The sequence below is a fragment of the Canis aureus genome, chromosome 16, assembly GCF_053574225.1.
Source record: "Canis aureus isolate CA01 chromosome 16, VMU_Caureus_v.1.0, whole genome shotgun sequence".
NCBI lineage: Eukaryota > Metazoa > Chordata > Mammalia > Carnivora > Canidae > Canis > Canis aureus.
Genome location: NC_135626.1, coordinates 45074410 through 45089884, shown reverse-complemented (window position 1 = coordinate 45089884; position 15475 = coordinate 45074410). Strand labels below are relative to the sequence as shown.

The window sequence follows — 15475 nt, the reverse complement described above, 5'->3', positions numbered from 1 at the left end:
AAACCATGACTTAGATGTTTTAATGGTATTTGTGTATGTATACTCTGGCTTCACTGAGGGTCTTGAATCTGGAGCTTAATGCTTGAGTAGGTTTGGGAGAATTCTCTGTCTTTGTCCAGATACTATTTTAGTCTCATTCAGCCTCTCCTTGGCTTCTGGGAATTCCAGGTATATGCATGGTAAACCAGATGACTCCATCGCACATATTTCTTGTGGTCTCTTTCTTCTTATCTTTCTTCTTCTCTTTTTGTGCTTTAGTATGGATATTTTCTGATGACTTGTGAGCCCACTAATGCACTAATAGAGGTGTTTATAAACCCTTCCTACTTGTTGGACTTTGCAAGGATAGCATAGCTGCTAAAATCCATCAGCAGTTCGGTCTGCCTCTGCTGCTTCCCGCTGGGATTTCTTGGAGGATCAGTCTACACACAGCTGTTGAGGTATCCACTAACTATTTCAGGATTATTTCTTTCTTTTTTTTTCTTTTTTAAATTTGTTATTTATTTACTCATGACAGACACAGAGAGACAGAGACATAGGCAGAGGGAGAAGCAGGATCCATGCAGGAAGCCAGATGTGGGACTCGATCCCAGGACCCCAGGATCATGACCTGAGCCGAAGGCAGACACTCAACCGCTGAACCACCCAGGCATCCGTCAGGACTATTTCTCTGTAGAATTTGCGGCTCACCCTTTGTGCTTACTTCCTCTCCAGGATTCATTTTCAGTCACTTATCAAAGCCATGAATTCTAAATACTGTCTCCCAAATTCAGTATGACTGTTACTTTCTGCTTAGGCTCTATTCCCAGAATGGGAAAGTATTTCCCTGAGGGGAAAAGTTGGATAAATATGGAGCTTGTCTAATATGTGTTCTTTCTTTCAAGAGTAACATCCTATCCAGTTTTTGTATGCTTTAGTTTTTCTTTGCTGCCTTTGAATATCTTTTTATAATTGCTATCATCAGGAAGGTTACTTTGACAAAACTATTTTGTCATGATTGCAACCAGCACATGCTAATTAGGATTTCAGGTGTACATTTGCACTTGGAAGAGTAAGATAGGACTTTAAAAGTTGACATGATCAATTATTTAGTGACTCAAATAAATAAGTGGGATTACAGTATTTTATGTTGGTATTAGCTTCAGATTTCAGGGTCGATACCATTTTGAATGTGTATAAGAGGCTGGAAAGCACATGGCTTGTGGACTTCTGGTTCCTTTGGCAGGAAAGAGCACAATAGAGCAGCAACCTGTCCCCAGTGCAGAGACTAAGTGCATTTGTAAAACATATGTTGACACTTAAAAGCTGCCTCTAAATCTGCAGGCATTATATTTTTGCAATCCTCATCTGTTAGAATGCATTTCCAGCCAGTGCCTGCCAAGAAGTTTGAGTCAGATTCTCGGAAGATGGAGACATCTGATGCCACCCAGGTGGCTGGAAATAGAAAGCAAACATTTCTCTATTCATGCAGGGCCACTGAACAGTAAGCTTCTAGAAGCATTCTGGAATGGGGAGTCCATGGATATTTCAAAGTCAGACCAAAAGATGGCACCCTTTGAAAATGTAGCTTGATAAACAAAGAGGAAAAATACAGAAAGGTGTTCTTTACATCGATTTCAGAAATGTAAGGCAGTAAACATCAAATGTAACATTTAAACATCTTAATGATGATTTAAGGGATTTTTTGTTGTTGTTAAACTGTTTTCAGTTTTGAAAAATTGGCAAAGGAATCTCATGTATTTTTCTGGGTAAGTTGGAGACATTTTACTATGTTCTCAAGAAAGTTGCAAACAAAACCTTTTTGTTGATATAAATAACAGGATGGTGTCTGAAGCTTTTCTCTTTTTCCTTTTTTTCTTTCATTCTTTCTTTGCTAGGTAATAATAGCTGCTGGCTAAAGAGTCAGGAAGTAAGATGAGGCTCTAAACCATGAGACTTTTTGCACTAATGTTAAGTGTAGATGTAGTGAGTTGACTACCTAATACCTGGCATTAAGGTTAATTATTTCTTCCCATCATGAATCAAGAAGGCCCAGTGTAAGACTTCAATTAAAATCCTGCTATGTTCAAAGTTGTAAAGCATGGTAATAGCTTTTCCTTTTTTTTTTTTAATGATATATTCCCTAAAAGCAGTGATGTTACACTAAGTAGAGGTGGGATTCAATTTGTTGGACAGAAGAAGAGAAGAAAAAGAGGTAACTCTAGGGAAAAGGGTGATTTTTATTAGCAAGAAAGTACTATATGGGGGCATCAAGCTCCAAGCACCTTATGGGGAGACGTATAGGGGAAATACTCAGAGGGATACAGTTGCCAAGATATCGCCGACTTTGCAACTTTTCTTAGAGCTGGTTGTGTTTCCTTAATTCCTAGAGTTGACCTTTGTTCTACACAGTTCTTAATTGTGGGAAATATTTCCAGTATCATTGATTCTCTGTACAACATGTGCTCACAAACAGGCGTGGATGATATGGATGGATTTGTCTTTCTATTCTATATTGAACAATGATCTACTGGTTATTTGATGTGATGTTGGAACACCCCTCTGCCCTAGAGGCAAACTATTCCTGCCATACCAGACAACAAGAGCTCTTGAGTTTGCCTTATGAGTTTCTGCCTCTGTATCTTAGTTCCATGTATCTTCATCCAAACACTATTCTGCATGTGGGTGTGTGTCCCCAGTCAATGAGGAAATGCCAGTTTAATTATCACAACATCTTGCATAGCCTTGCTTTATTCTATCTTTTCTCCCACAAACCATTACAACAAAGGGGAAAGTTTTGGTGTCATTCTTCATGAGTCCCAGCCAATGTTCGTATCTTTTTCTTAAGCCTTCTAGATGGGTGTGACCTGCAGCACCTGCCAACTAGCACTAGTAAAATTTCTGATGATGTGCATTTCCAGCATCTGAACACCAAGACACAGTCTCAACCCACACGCATCCTACACAGCAGAGTAAAACTAGGATGGGTTTCAAGTTCCAGTGTAGACACTGGGATGAGATGATCCAAGTCCAAAGCAAGGAACAGCATTAATGAAAGGACAAATATAAGTGAAATCCAAAGAGAAACCTCTGATGGTTTGAGTTGCTAAACTAAAATGGGATTTTATTAAAAATATGTTCTAACTTACAGAACTTGATCAGGCTTCTTGATTAGAAAACAAATCAATAAACCTGTTTATACTTGCATTTTGATTCCATTGGTTTTATTTTGTTTTCTTTTTTAAAGATTTTATTTATTTATTCATGAGTGACACAGAGAGAGAGAAAGAGAGAGAGAGAAGCAGAGACACAGGCAGAGGCAGAAGCAGGCTTCAAGCAGGAAGCCTGATGTGGGACTCCATCAGGGGACTCCAGGATCATGCCCTGGGCTGAAGTTTGGGCACTAAACCACTGAGCCACCCAGGGATCCCCTGATTCTATTGGTTTTGGATGTATTTTGTATTTAATGGTATTCTCATCTCAACTGATAGACATTGACCTTTGTAATAAGTCCTAGATTTTTTTTTTTTTAGATTTAAAAAATTTATTTATTTGAGGGAGCACCCTGCACAACAGAGCAAGAGAAGGGTGAGGGGCAGAGGGAGAAGCAGACTCCCTGCTGAGCAGGGGACCCCCACACACACATGTGGGGCTCCATCCTGGGACTCCAGGATCATAACCTGACCCAAAGGCAGATGCTTAACCGACCGAGCCACCCAGGCACTCCGAGTCCTAGATATTTTTCACGACTTTTTATTTATTTATTCATTTTTTATTTTGTAAAGACTTTACTTATGTATGTATGTATTTATTTATTTAACAGAGAAAGCACACAAGTAGGCAGAGTGGCAGGCAGAAGGAGAGAGAAGCAGGCTCTGAGCCTGATGTGGGACTCTGTCCCAGTATCCTTGGATCATGACCTGAGCTGAAGGCAGATGCTCAACTGACTGAGCCACCCAGGTGCCCCTTTAATGACTTTTTAATACTATTAAGCTTCACTTGAGCATTAGAAAGTTCAATTGCTATTACAATTGTGGGAAATAGTTCAGAGGTCTATACATTGATTTTGATGAATTATGCATTAATTACATGTGGATTTCAAACCCTAATATTTAAGCACTAGTTTAATCCACAAATACTGGCATACTTTTCATTATTCAGGAATAGATCAAGCTTGGAAAAAAGATGGATCCAGGAGCTCCGAAGCACTGCTACATTGGGGGCAGGGGCTTGCCCAATTATATTTGAGGTGGGAGGCTCTTTATGCAAGACTTCCTGATTTTAGATACCATTGGTAGCTGTAGCTCTGTCTGGGTTGGAGGTACACTGGAGCTTCAGTGATCTGCAAAGGGAGATAAATAGATATACTTCTACCTGTTGGTCTTGAAATTCCATGTCTTCTCCATCTTCTCCCACCACCAGCCAGTACACTAAAAGTTAGGCAGAAATTTGAGGTCAATAAGCTGGAGGAGAGAGTTCAAAGTGTTTACAATGGAGGGGGTATATTAATGAGGGCAGGCTAACTATTATAAAGAGATACAAATCACACTGACTTAATACTCAGGGATTAAGGCTCCTTCCATGTGGTACTGAGATGCTTAATTGGAGGTCCACAGAATGCATGGTTACAGGGATACAGTTCAGGGGTCTGTGGGCTTGATGAGGGGAAAATGGCATCTTTATTTTCATGAATCCCAGCTAAAAATTAACACGATTTTCCCAAATGAATGTGGTTTGTTGCCAGGGAACGAAGAGATATCTGCTCACGGCCTATGGTGTGTGTTGCTGAGATAGCAAGTTATCTTACAAAGAGAACAAAAAGGAAAGCCAGGAAGATAGTCCAACCTGGTTATTGATCCCCAAAGACAAGGATGAGAAGGGACATGCAGGTATGAGATAAAAGAGTTCAAAGGGTGAGAGTGAAAGGCAGAGCTTGGAGGAATTCTCTGGGCTATAGGAATGCTTTATAGATTTTATAAGTTGCCTGGAACCTTGCACCCAGGCAGGAAGCGCTTAGGGGCTCTTGTCTGGCTCAAGGTGAGAAGCTTAGAGTGTGACCACAAGGTCAGTTCACGTCCATATTTCACCACGAGTTTATTGTAAAGACAGAATTGGGTGGGGTATACGTTCTTTCCCATGAATATCAGGCAATTTTCTGAGTCTCTGGTCATTGTCTAATGATTACAAACTAATTTGCCTCAGATCTCAGAAGAATTCAGTTGTCCATCCTGAGACTTGCTGTTATGTCCACAGCGAAGGTGTCCCTTCCAAAATCCACATGCAAGTTGGAGCACGTGCATAGACCTGCCTCCTCCAGTAACTGTCCTGACCTCACCTTCTACCTCTGCCTCCACTGCTCCCTCATTTCAGCCCCACCAGCTTTCTTTTTTCTTTTTTTTCCCACCAGCTTTCTTCTGTTCCTCATGCCTGTCAGGTAGCCTCCCACCCCAGCACCCTTGCTCTTATTTCTTCTGCTTGGAAGACTCTTCCATGTGCTTGACTCCCTCACTTTCTTCAAGTCTTGGCCCAAATCACACCTGATCAGATCTACTTGAACTTTTCTATCTGAAAGAGCTACTTGCTCCCAATTTTCTCTCCATCTGCCCTTCATTCTCGATCCCTGTGAGTCCACTTCATATTTTCCCTGCATGAACATCACCACATAATTGACCCTTACTCATGATGCTTATTGCTGATTGACTGAAATCATCCCAAAATGCTAGCAATAATTATTGTTTGTTCCATTGGAAAGAATACTTTCAGGTGATGGGACAACTGCTTTTGAAGTTCAATCGTTTTGAATATTTGCAAGAAGGTACAAGGGTCCGAAATGTTTTCCACAGCAGAGCAGCAGGAAAGGCAGTTCCTGAGTGGCCAGAATCTGCTTGTTCTGGAAAACAGAACCTAACCGTGGGAGCTGAAGAGAACAGTGACTCTCAAGCTTAAGCAAGGGAGTGTGTTTTGGCCCAAGATCCAAAATCATCATCTAGTTTTGAACTGAAAATGAACTTAGTGATAATTTTTAAAAATTAAGAGATCAACATGTTCCAGCCTCTGCAGTCACACAAAGTATTGGGTGGCCTGTCCAAACAGCAAGGGCTCTGGGATCCGCCTGCCGGGGCTGGAATCCTGGCACTGCTCTTACAAACCATGTGTGGTGACTGCTGTGGGGCCCACCTCGGTCTCCTCTGAAATGGTGCACTCATCTCCCCCAGTTGCTGTGAGTTGTGTTTGCTACTGGATCACAGCCACTTTTTCCTCCCAAGAATTGCCATAGGCCCCATGGAAGCCACCTCACCACCCCCTAGGGCTGCTGGCAATCAATGGGCATGGGGTGCAAAAGACTGGCATACTCACCTCAAATGCATGAAGTCTGGTGCAATTCATTCTCCAGAGCTCCTGATGGAAGAGGTTGAAACTGTTCTCTAGCCCAGACCACTCCTTGCTTAGCTTTCTCCTCTTCTCTGTCCTTCTTACCTGGCTTCCTGTTGTGAGTCTGGCCAAGCTACTCCATGGCACTGTTGCCTCATCACTGATTTTGTTTGGCCAAGCAGCCACACTGGCCCCTTCCTGGAAGCCAATGCCCTGGGTAATGGCCCACAGAGTCATGAGCAAATGTGAGTTCCTAATATGAATTCTCAATAGATCCTGTGTTCAACGGTCTCCTCTGCCTCCCAGGACTTTCCCATCATACGTCCCTTAGATGAAACCTCTTGGGGCTTAACACTACTCTACCCTTTGGGTTTGAATCCATCAATCTGGCCTGAGCCGAGGATCACTAAAGTACCCCACCCATAGACTTGAATAAAGGCATGGGCCCCAAGCCCTGTTCTCCGTGTCTCCTGCCTTGATCTCCCCTTGGGGCCTGTGAGGGCACATCGTATACATCCTCCAGGACTCGTGAGTGACAAATTTCTCCATTCAGTTTTTCTTATGATCTGTTGTTGAACAACAACTCACCATCTGGCACCCTGTGCTCCACTTAACAGTTATTAACAGTGTGTGGTGCGGACAGCTCTGCGTTGCTCCCTGCAGAACTGTGTGCGGTACAGTCTGTCACGCAGCCACAGGGAGGGGTCCTGTGTTCCTTATTGGCACAGAGTGAAAATGTCAAAAGTTACATGTGAATTTACAGTCAATAAAATGTCTACTAGAAAAAAAAAAAACATAACTATTGGTGTCCTGAAGAAGATGATAGAGTTGTGTTGGCGACTGACCATGGATAGTGTCTTTTGGCTGCAAATGGCTGACTCTCCCATGGGGGTGGTTCTATCTGGAAGGGGCCACAGCTTGCTGGCACTGTCTGCACAGCACCCTCCCACCTGCCTATGCAGAACACAGGCTCAGGTTCCCAGCCCAAAGTGCAAACTCTGGATGAAAAAGCAGAGGCTTTATGAGCCCCAGATTGCTGCCCGTAGGCACTGGTTTGAGGTCACACAGCTGTGGCTTCAGCCTGTTAGCGCCCATGGAGCATGAATCCCCACCACAGGTGTTAGTTTGCTTTCAGATGTATTTCCAGACTCTAAGCACTGACCTCGCTGTTGATGTCAGGTGACTCGGCTAAGATTTTCCCTTAAGGGGAAATTCCTTAGGGTTCCCTAAGGTCCCCTTGCACTAGTTAATGGCTGGGACAGGCGCGTGGCAACTCCTGTTCCAATGTGGTCTACTGGATAAAGGGGCTGGGAAGTGTCCTTTGAAGGAGGAGAGGGAGCATCCTCTTTCTTGACCACTATATTTGTGGTAGTACCAGGCCTCCAAGTCCTAACCTGTATGATAGGGGCGCCCTTGGTCAGGCAGTTATGGTTTCTCATGAAGGCAAGTGTAGCCTAGGCCTGCACTCCCCCTCTGGCTGCAGACCTCCCTGCTATCACACCATGTGCACTGACCCTATGAAATATGTAGGTATCAGCCCTGGCATATGGTGGCTTAAGATATAATGACCTGATATAAACAACCAGGGGAATCTAAAACTCCAGCTCTTCACTGAATGTGGAACCCCCATAGAAGGGGCCTGGGCATGGCTCAGCTGTGTAGTGTGCCAATACGCCGAAGCACCAGAGGCCAGGCCCCATGATCCTGCTACCATTGTGCTAGTGGAGGTCAAGCCCAGTCCTGGTGATGTCAATTGAGACATTCTGGAGAGGGATGCAGCTGCTAAGGAGTCCCACCGCTGAGGACATTCCCTGTAGATCTTTACAGAAACACTTTGCAAGGGGAACTAGTGGGAGGTAATAGAGATTGAGAAACTGAAACTTAAAACCTGATGCTTTTCACCACCCTGTCCTACAAAAGGGAAAAGAGGGACCAACCGTTGTTGAGTGGTTCATACTGGCCCTGCGCTACTGCTCACCACCACAGAAGTGAGGCAACAAGTTGATGTTTCCAAAGACCCCAATGCATCACCTTTTAAAAGACTCCCACAGTCTGAGGGCCACATTCTTGAGAGACCCAAGTGATCCCAACACCCCACCCACCAGTCGTCCACTGACGACTCATACCACTAAGGAACACAGAATCAAGGCAAGGGCTGCCATGGTGGATGTTCTCAATATCATAATCAAGGCTTCCAATGACAAGAACAGTCCAAACCCAGAGGCGCGCACACGTGTACGTGTACACACACACGTACACAAGATAAGGATATCGTATTCATTAAACATTCAGAGCAAGATCAGCTGGATCTTCCAAACTTTCCACTCCATCTTTGAGCCAGGCACTTTATATCCATGAAAAGTGAAATGAAATGGGGTCACTTATGTCAAGGGGTTTTACAATGGAACTGAGAGGCCAGGAAGGAGATGGGCCTTATGTACATTCTCACAGGAAGAACCATATTCCAAGGACTCTGCCCAAACTGCAAGTTGCTACCCCCAGTTGGAGACTTTGCTTAGTGATAGCCTTGACAACCAGTTATGTTCAGTCAAGATTAGTTTTCTGCAGCCATTGCCAATCAAATTCTTCATAAATGACACTTATAAGCATTCCCTTTTGTCTATCGAAACCCTTGACCTTGTTCCTGGCAGGAATGGCACTATTGGGGTTATTGACTAATTCGGGGTTCCCCAAACTACAATTCTAAGACCCCAAATAAAGGCTTTGTTTTTATTTTAGCTCTGCCTCTCTTCTCCATGCATATATCATATGAATAGCCCCCTTTCCACCAAACCACACGCTCTGGTCCATTCTTCAGAGTATTTATCCTCCTCTTCTCCAGGCTTCCAGCTCCTGACCTTTCTGCTCTTTCTTCTTTCTATTTGATTCTCTGGACTTAAATGCTCATTTCTCTTTTCCGAGTGGCAAACCATAATCTAGAATTCTGTCTATATAATAATATATGCAATAATGTTATAGATTATTAGTAGCTATATTTTTCATATAATTCCATACATCTGTAATTATATTATAAAATTTTCATGCTATATACATTATATAATATTATATATAAATTTTATATTTATATACAATTATTATATATAATATTTATATTATAATATAATAATACATATATATTACATAACATATAACTTATATTACAGAAAACTTTATATGTGTATTATCATATATATTTCATATATAGCACATATTATATACATCATATATATCATCATATATTACATAATATATAATAATATATTATATTATAATGTAATATATAATAATAAACATGTTATATAATACTCATTATGTATATATTATAGATAATTTTATATAATATGTGTGTTATATATTTTACATAATAGTATATATAATTCTATATTATGATTTATAAGAGAACCAAGAAATAGGCCCTCACCTCTATGGTCAACTAATATTCAACAAAGCAAGAAGGACTATCCACTGGAAAAAAGACAGTCTTTTCAATAAATGGTGCTGGGAAAATTGGACAGCCATGTGCAGAAGAATGAAACTAGACTATTCTCTTACACCATGCACAAAGATAAACTCAAAATAGATGAAAGATCTAAATGTGAGACAAGATTCCATCCAAATCCTAGAGAAGAACACCTTTTTGAACTTGGCCACAGCAACTTCTTGCAAGATACATCTATGAAGGCAAGGGAAACAAAAGCAAAAGTGACCTATTGGGACTTCATCAGGATAAAAAGCTTCTGCACAGCAAAAGAAACAGTCAACAAAACTAAAGACAACCTATAGAATGGGAGAAGATATTAGCAAATGACATAACAGATAAAGGGCTAGTATCCAAGATCTATAAAGAACTTATTAAACTCAGCAGGAAAGAAACAAACAATCCAATCATGAAATAGGCAAAAGACATGAACAGAAATTTCACCAAGGAAGACATACACATGGCCAACAAGCACATGAGAAAATGTTCCGCATCACTTGCCATCAGGGAAATACAAATCAAAACCACAATGAGATACCACCTCACTCCAGTGAGAATGGGGAAAATTAACAAGACAGGAAACAACAAATGTTGGAGAGAATGTGGAGAAAGGGGAACCCTCTTGCACTGTTGGCGGGAATGTGAACTGGTGCAGCCACTCTGGAAAACTGTGTGGAGGTTCCTCAAAGAGTTAAAAATAGAGCTACCCTATGATCCAGCAATTGCACTGCTGGGTATTTACCCCAAAGATACAGATGCAGTGAAAAACTGAGACTCCTGCACCCCAATGTTTATAGCAGCAATGTCCACAATAGCCAAACTGTGGAAGGAGCCTCGGTGTCCATCGAGGGATGAGTGGATAAAAAAGATGTGGTCTATGTATATGGTGGAATATTACTCAGCCATTAGAAATGACAAATACCCACCATTTGCTTCAATGTGGATGGAACTGGAAAGTATTATGCTGAGTGAAGTAAGTCAATTGGAGAAGGACTAACATTATATGGTCTCATTTGTTTGGGGAATATAAAAAATAGTGAAAGGGAATAAAGGGGAAAGGAGAGAAAATGAGTGGGAAATATCAGTGAGAGAGACAGAACATGAGAGACTCCTAACTCTGGGAAATGAACAGGGGGTGGTGGAAGGGGAGGTGGGGGGTTTGGGTGACTGGGTGATGGGCACTGAGGGGGGCACTTGATGGGATGAGCACTAGGTGTTGTGCTATATGTTGGCAAATCTAATTCCAATAAAAATATATACAAAAAATAAATAAAATAAAAGTTGACAAGAAAATGAAAAAAAATATATAACTAGGAAAGAGAAATGGGTATGTAAGTCCAAAGAATGAAATACAATTTACATGTTATATATAAATACACATACAAAATATTAGCATGCATAAAACAAGGATAACTTTATCTGCTTCTTATAAATTTGATAGAATTTATCCCTAAAACTCTCTGGACCCAGGGCTTTTTGGGTGTAAAGGGTTCAATTGTTATTTCAACATCATTAACGATTTTTTTTTAAAGATTTACTTATTCACTTTAGAGAGGTGGGGGAGGTGCAGAGAGAGAGAGAGAAAGAGAGAGAGGAAGAGAGATCCCTCAAGCAGACTCCCTGCAGAGCCAAAAGCTGCACAGGGGCCTGGATCCCAGGACCCCAAGATCATGACCTGAGCTAAAATCAAAGAGTCAGCCACTCAACCCACGAAGCCATCCATGTGCCCTCCATCATTAGCAGTTATTATTCTATCCAATTTGTTTTATTGATCCTTGTCTGTGTCAATTTTGGCATTTCAGGTGATTTTTTTCCAAAGATTCTAGGATTCCATTCTCTTTCTTTTATTAACAAATTCATGCTAATTCAATAGGACCCATACATATATTTATGTTTTGCTGTCAATTAAGACGATCATTTCTATATTCTGTCCTACAAAAGATGTGTCTTGATCCAGTCCAGGTTCTGTGGGTCTCTCCTGCTCCTTTGTTGGCATCCTGAGTATAGTTCTGCAGCGGGATGAATAAGGTTGCTGGGATGAGGGTTTTTTGTGCTCATTTGAACAAAAAATGAAGTCCATGGGGTCACTGACTTGTTCTTACTCCTTCTGCTATCTTTTGCTTCCTCCAGCATTATTTTTCTCTTCTGCTCCGATACTTTCTCCAAGAATGTGTCAAGAGAGTGTTCGTCTGATAGACTTTGAAAGGGCTTGGGGGTCTGCGAATATCTTTATGTCAGTGTCTCATTTAAATGGTACTTCAGCTGGTATACAATTCTAGCTTCAGAGTTCTTTTTGTTCAACCCAATGAAAATATCACCCCATTCTTAGTTCATGTCCAATATTCCATAACAATACCATCTTTATACTTCTGTGACTGATCTGCTTTTCCTCTTATGGTGCTTTAAATTTTTCTTTCTGTATTCAATGTCCTGAAATGTCATGACAATGTACTTAAATCTGAGTTCGTTTTTTTTTTTTTTTTTTTTTTGTATCTCTCCTGTTTAGTGCTTTCTGCACTTCAATTTTAAAGCTTAATGTTTCTTTAATTCTGGAAAATTTCAATTGGTATTTCTTTAAATATTTTCCCCCGTGTTGATTTTTTCCTTCTTAGGCAGACCCTATTAGATTATCTTGATGCTTTTCATCTTACAAATGCCTCAAGTTTAATTTTATTTTTTTCTGTTTATTAATTTTTTTTCTGAAGCTTTGTGTGAAAGCTCTTTGACCTGACTCAGTAATTTTGAGTGGAATCCCTTCTCGGGTTCTGGAGACTGAAATCTGAACTTAGGGTACCAAGGTGGTTGGGCTCTGGTGAGGGTCCTCCTCCTGGTTAGTGCAGAGCCGCCATCTTCTGTTTGCTCCACATGGCCTTTTCTTGGCATCTGCTTGGGAGAGAGGAAGAGAGATATCTCTTCTAATAAGGCCACCAGTCCTATCTGATCAGCACTCTACCCTTATGATATCATTTAACCTTAATTATTTCCTAAAAGGACCATCTCTAAACACAGTTGCATCTGGGATTAGAGCTTCCACATGGGAATTTGGGCGTGGGGGTTGTGTTGTGGGGATGGAAGGGTATGAGTGTGGGGCTGGGATGGGAATAGGGAAAGGGAGAAACAATTCAGCCCACAGCACCATCTTTTATAATGCATGCCTTTGGAGATAATAGAGACAGTAAATATCTTTCAAAATAATACCATATTAATTTTGTTAACTTCTCTTAAACCATGGTATAGATCTGCCAAGTGTCATTAGTTTGAAATTTGGCGTATTTTGTACTGAACTGTGTTTGTCCTTAAAGATCATAACTTCAGTTGTTGTTGTTGAGGTTACTTAAAATTTGTAACAGTAAAACTATGTCATTGGCAGAGACAATAATGCTTATCTTTGTATTTGCTAGGGCAGAGGTCATGCTTTACAAGTTGCAACATCTGTGCAATGTCTCTAAATCCCAGGAAATGTGAAGGGATTTGAAATTAAACTATACACAAGGGTGGTTCTGTCGTTTAGCTTTTGAGCCAGGGAAAACCAATGAAAACTTATTGAACTCAGTTTACTCATCTTTAAAGGATGGAAAATCACTCTTGCTTATTGGGGGATGTTACTAGTCAAGTAATATATGGACACTCTTAATGTAATATAAAGTATTTTACATATCAGTTGGTAGGAGTAAGAATCATAGGTCCTGTATCAAGAGAAACTGAAGAAAGTCTGCTTGTGTTGAGTTTCTTCAACTTTTATAAGATTTTTGTCCCTCTCCAAATTTATTTTTTTTAATTTTTATTTATTTATTTTTTTTTCCTCTCCAAATTTAAACGCAGAGCCTACTCTGCTCCTTGTTAAAGATTTGCCATTCAGAGGGTTTAATGACCAAATTTCTAGGAACTAGGCCAATACCCCAGGACAACCCTCTTGCACCATTCTAGCTTTTTCAGTGTTCTCTGAAAGTTTTAGAAATGAAGAAAGAGACCTTTTTAGGTAAAGAATTTTAATCTACTATTTTTATAAAACTGAATATACCTTCACTAAAGTTGAGTCTCACAGAATCTCGGCTCTACAGTATGTTCAGAGGAATGAGTATCCCAATGAGGAAAGAGAGGTAGCAAATAGCTAGCATAGATAGAGCACAGGCTATGAGTGTTCCAGACATTCTTTTTTTTTTTTTTAAAGATTTATTTATTTATGATAGACATAGAGAGAGAGAGAGGCAGAGACACAGGAGGAGGGAGAGGCAGGCTCCATGCCGGGAGCCCGATGTGGGACTCCATCCCGGGACTCCAGGATCACGCCCTGGGCCAAAGGTAGGTGCTAAACCGCTGAGCCACCCAGGGATCCCTGTTCCAGACATTCTATATGCACACTTAACTGTTTCAATTGTGGCAAAATACATGTAACATAAAAATTTCCATCTTATACATTTTTATGTATACAGCTCAGCAAGATTCATGATATTGTGCAACCGTCACCACCTTCCATCCCCACAACTAACTTTTCATCTGACAATAGTGAAACTCTGTACCCATTAAACACTTACCTCCTTATTCCTCCTCTGCCATCTTGAAGCCAAGGGGATTTAGATGCCAGGCAATCCAAGAGTGACTTCTTTCTAGCTTTGTGACCCCCCCAAACTTACCAAACCTTGGATTTGTCTTCCATCCTACCCACCTGTGGGTTGCTGTGGAACTCAAAGAGCTGTAGTAGGCACTGTCCTGAGTCCCAACATTCTTTATACCCAAAGTCTATAGAAGCAGAAAGCCATATGCAACTGTGTGCAATGTTTGAAATAAACCAAACAAAAGGCCCTGTCTAATAGAATCTAAACCTCAAACTGTCAAACAGGTCAAAGTTCACTGAGTATCTGTTCTATCCCCACTGATGCAGAGATTTCAGACACTGATTAATGGATTGATTTAATGATTTTTCTAGGATAGTAAATCAATGTTCAGAGAAGGCTAATACAGTGACCAAGACCATACAACTTCTAATGAGCCCACCAGGATTAAAACCCAGATTGGCCTATCATTAAGCTGGTGGTCTCCCCACTATCCTGAGTTGCCTATGCACTCACCAAACACAAACTGAGGGTCCTTCTCTTCGATTTCTTCACAATTTTATAAAGAAGAAAAATTACAGACACTTAATGCAAACCAAGGAAGGGAGCAGAACAACATAGCATCAGATGTTTCACTGCCTAGTACCAACAAGTATGCCATCTATGAGAATTTAAGAAAGAAAAAAGACATCGTACACTACACAGAACTGACAACGCTTTTTCTAGGTCATTACACAATTGAGCTTGACTTTGGAAAAAATGTACAATTTCGAGAAAAAGAAGGATAATCTAGTTATGGAGGAGTCAAAGAGCATAAGACCTTGTAATAATTCTGCAGTGATATTAAGGAATGTGTTCTGAGTCTACAGAAAAGCTAGACCAGAACACCAGGTTCTTATGCTAATGAGGTCTTAATCCAGGTAAGGGAAAAAATGGTCTTTAAGAAACAATTCAAGACCCCATTGCATCATTGAATGTATTTCTTGGACAAATGAAGTCCATTACTTAGTTGCCCCATTCTGAAGAAAAGGCAGTTCTGATTCTAGAACAACCTTCTAAACATAATTACAGCAATAATATGACCTCAAGTCCT

At 40.8% G+C, this 15475-nt stretch overlaps 1 long non-coding RNA gene across 1 annotated transcript; it reads left to right on the top strand.

The window, feature by feature from the left end:
- Positions 1-346: 346 nt before the first annotated feature.
- Positions 347-2710, top strand: LOC144285373 (uncharacterized). The gene is made up of 2 exons (XR_013353649.1): positions 347-440; positions 518-2710. It is a non-coding gene; the product is annotated as an uncharacterized LOC144285373 (long non-coding RNA).
- Positions 2711-15475: the final 12765 nt, after the last annotated feature.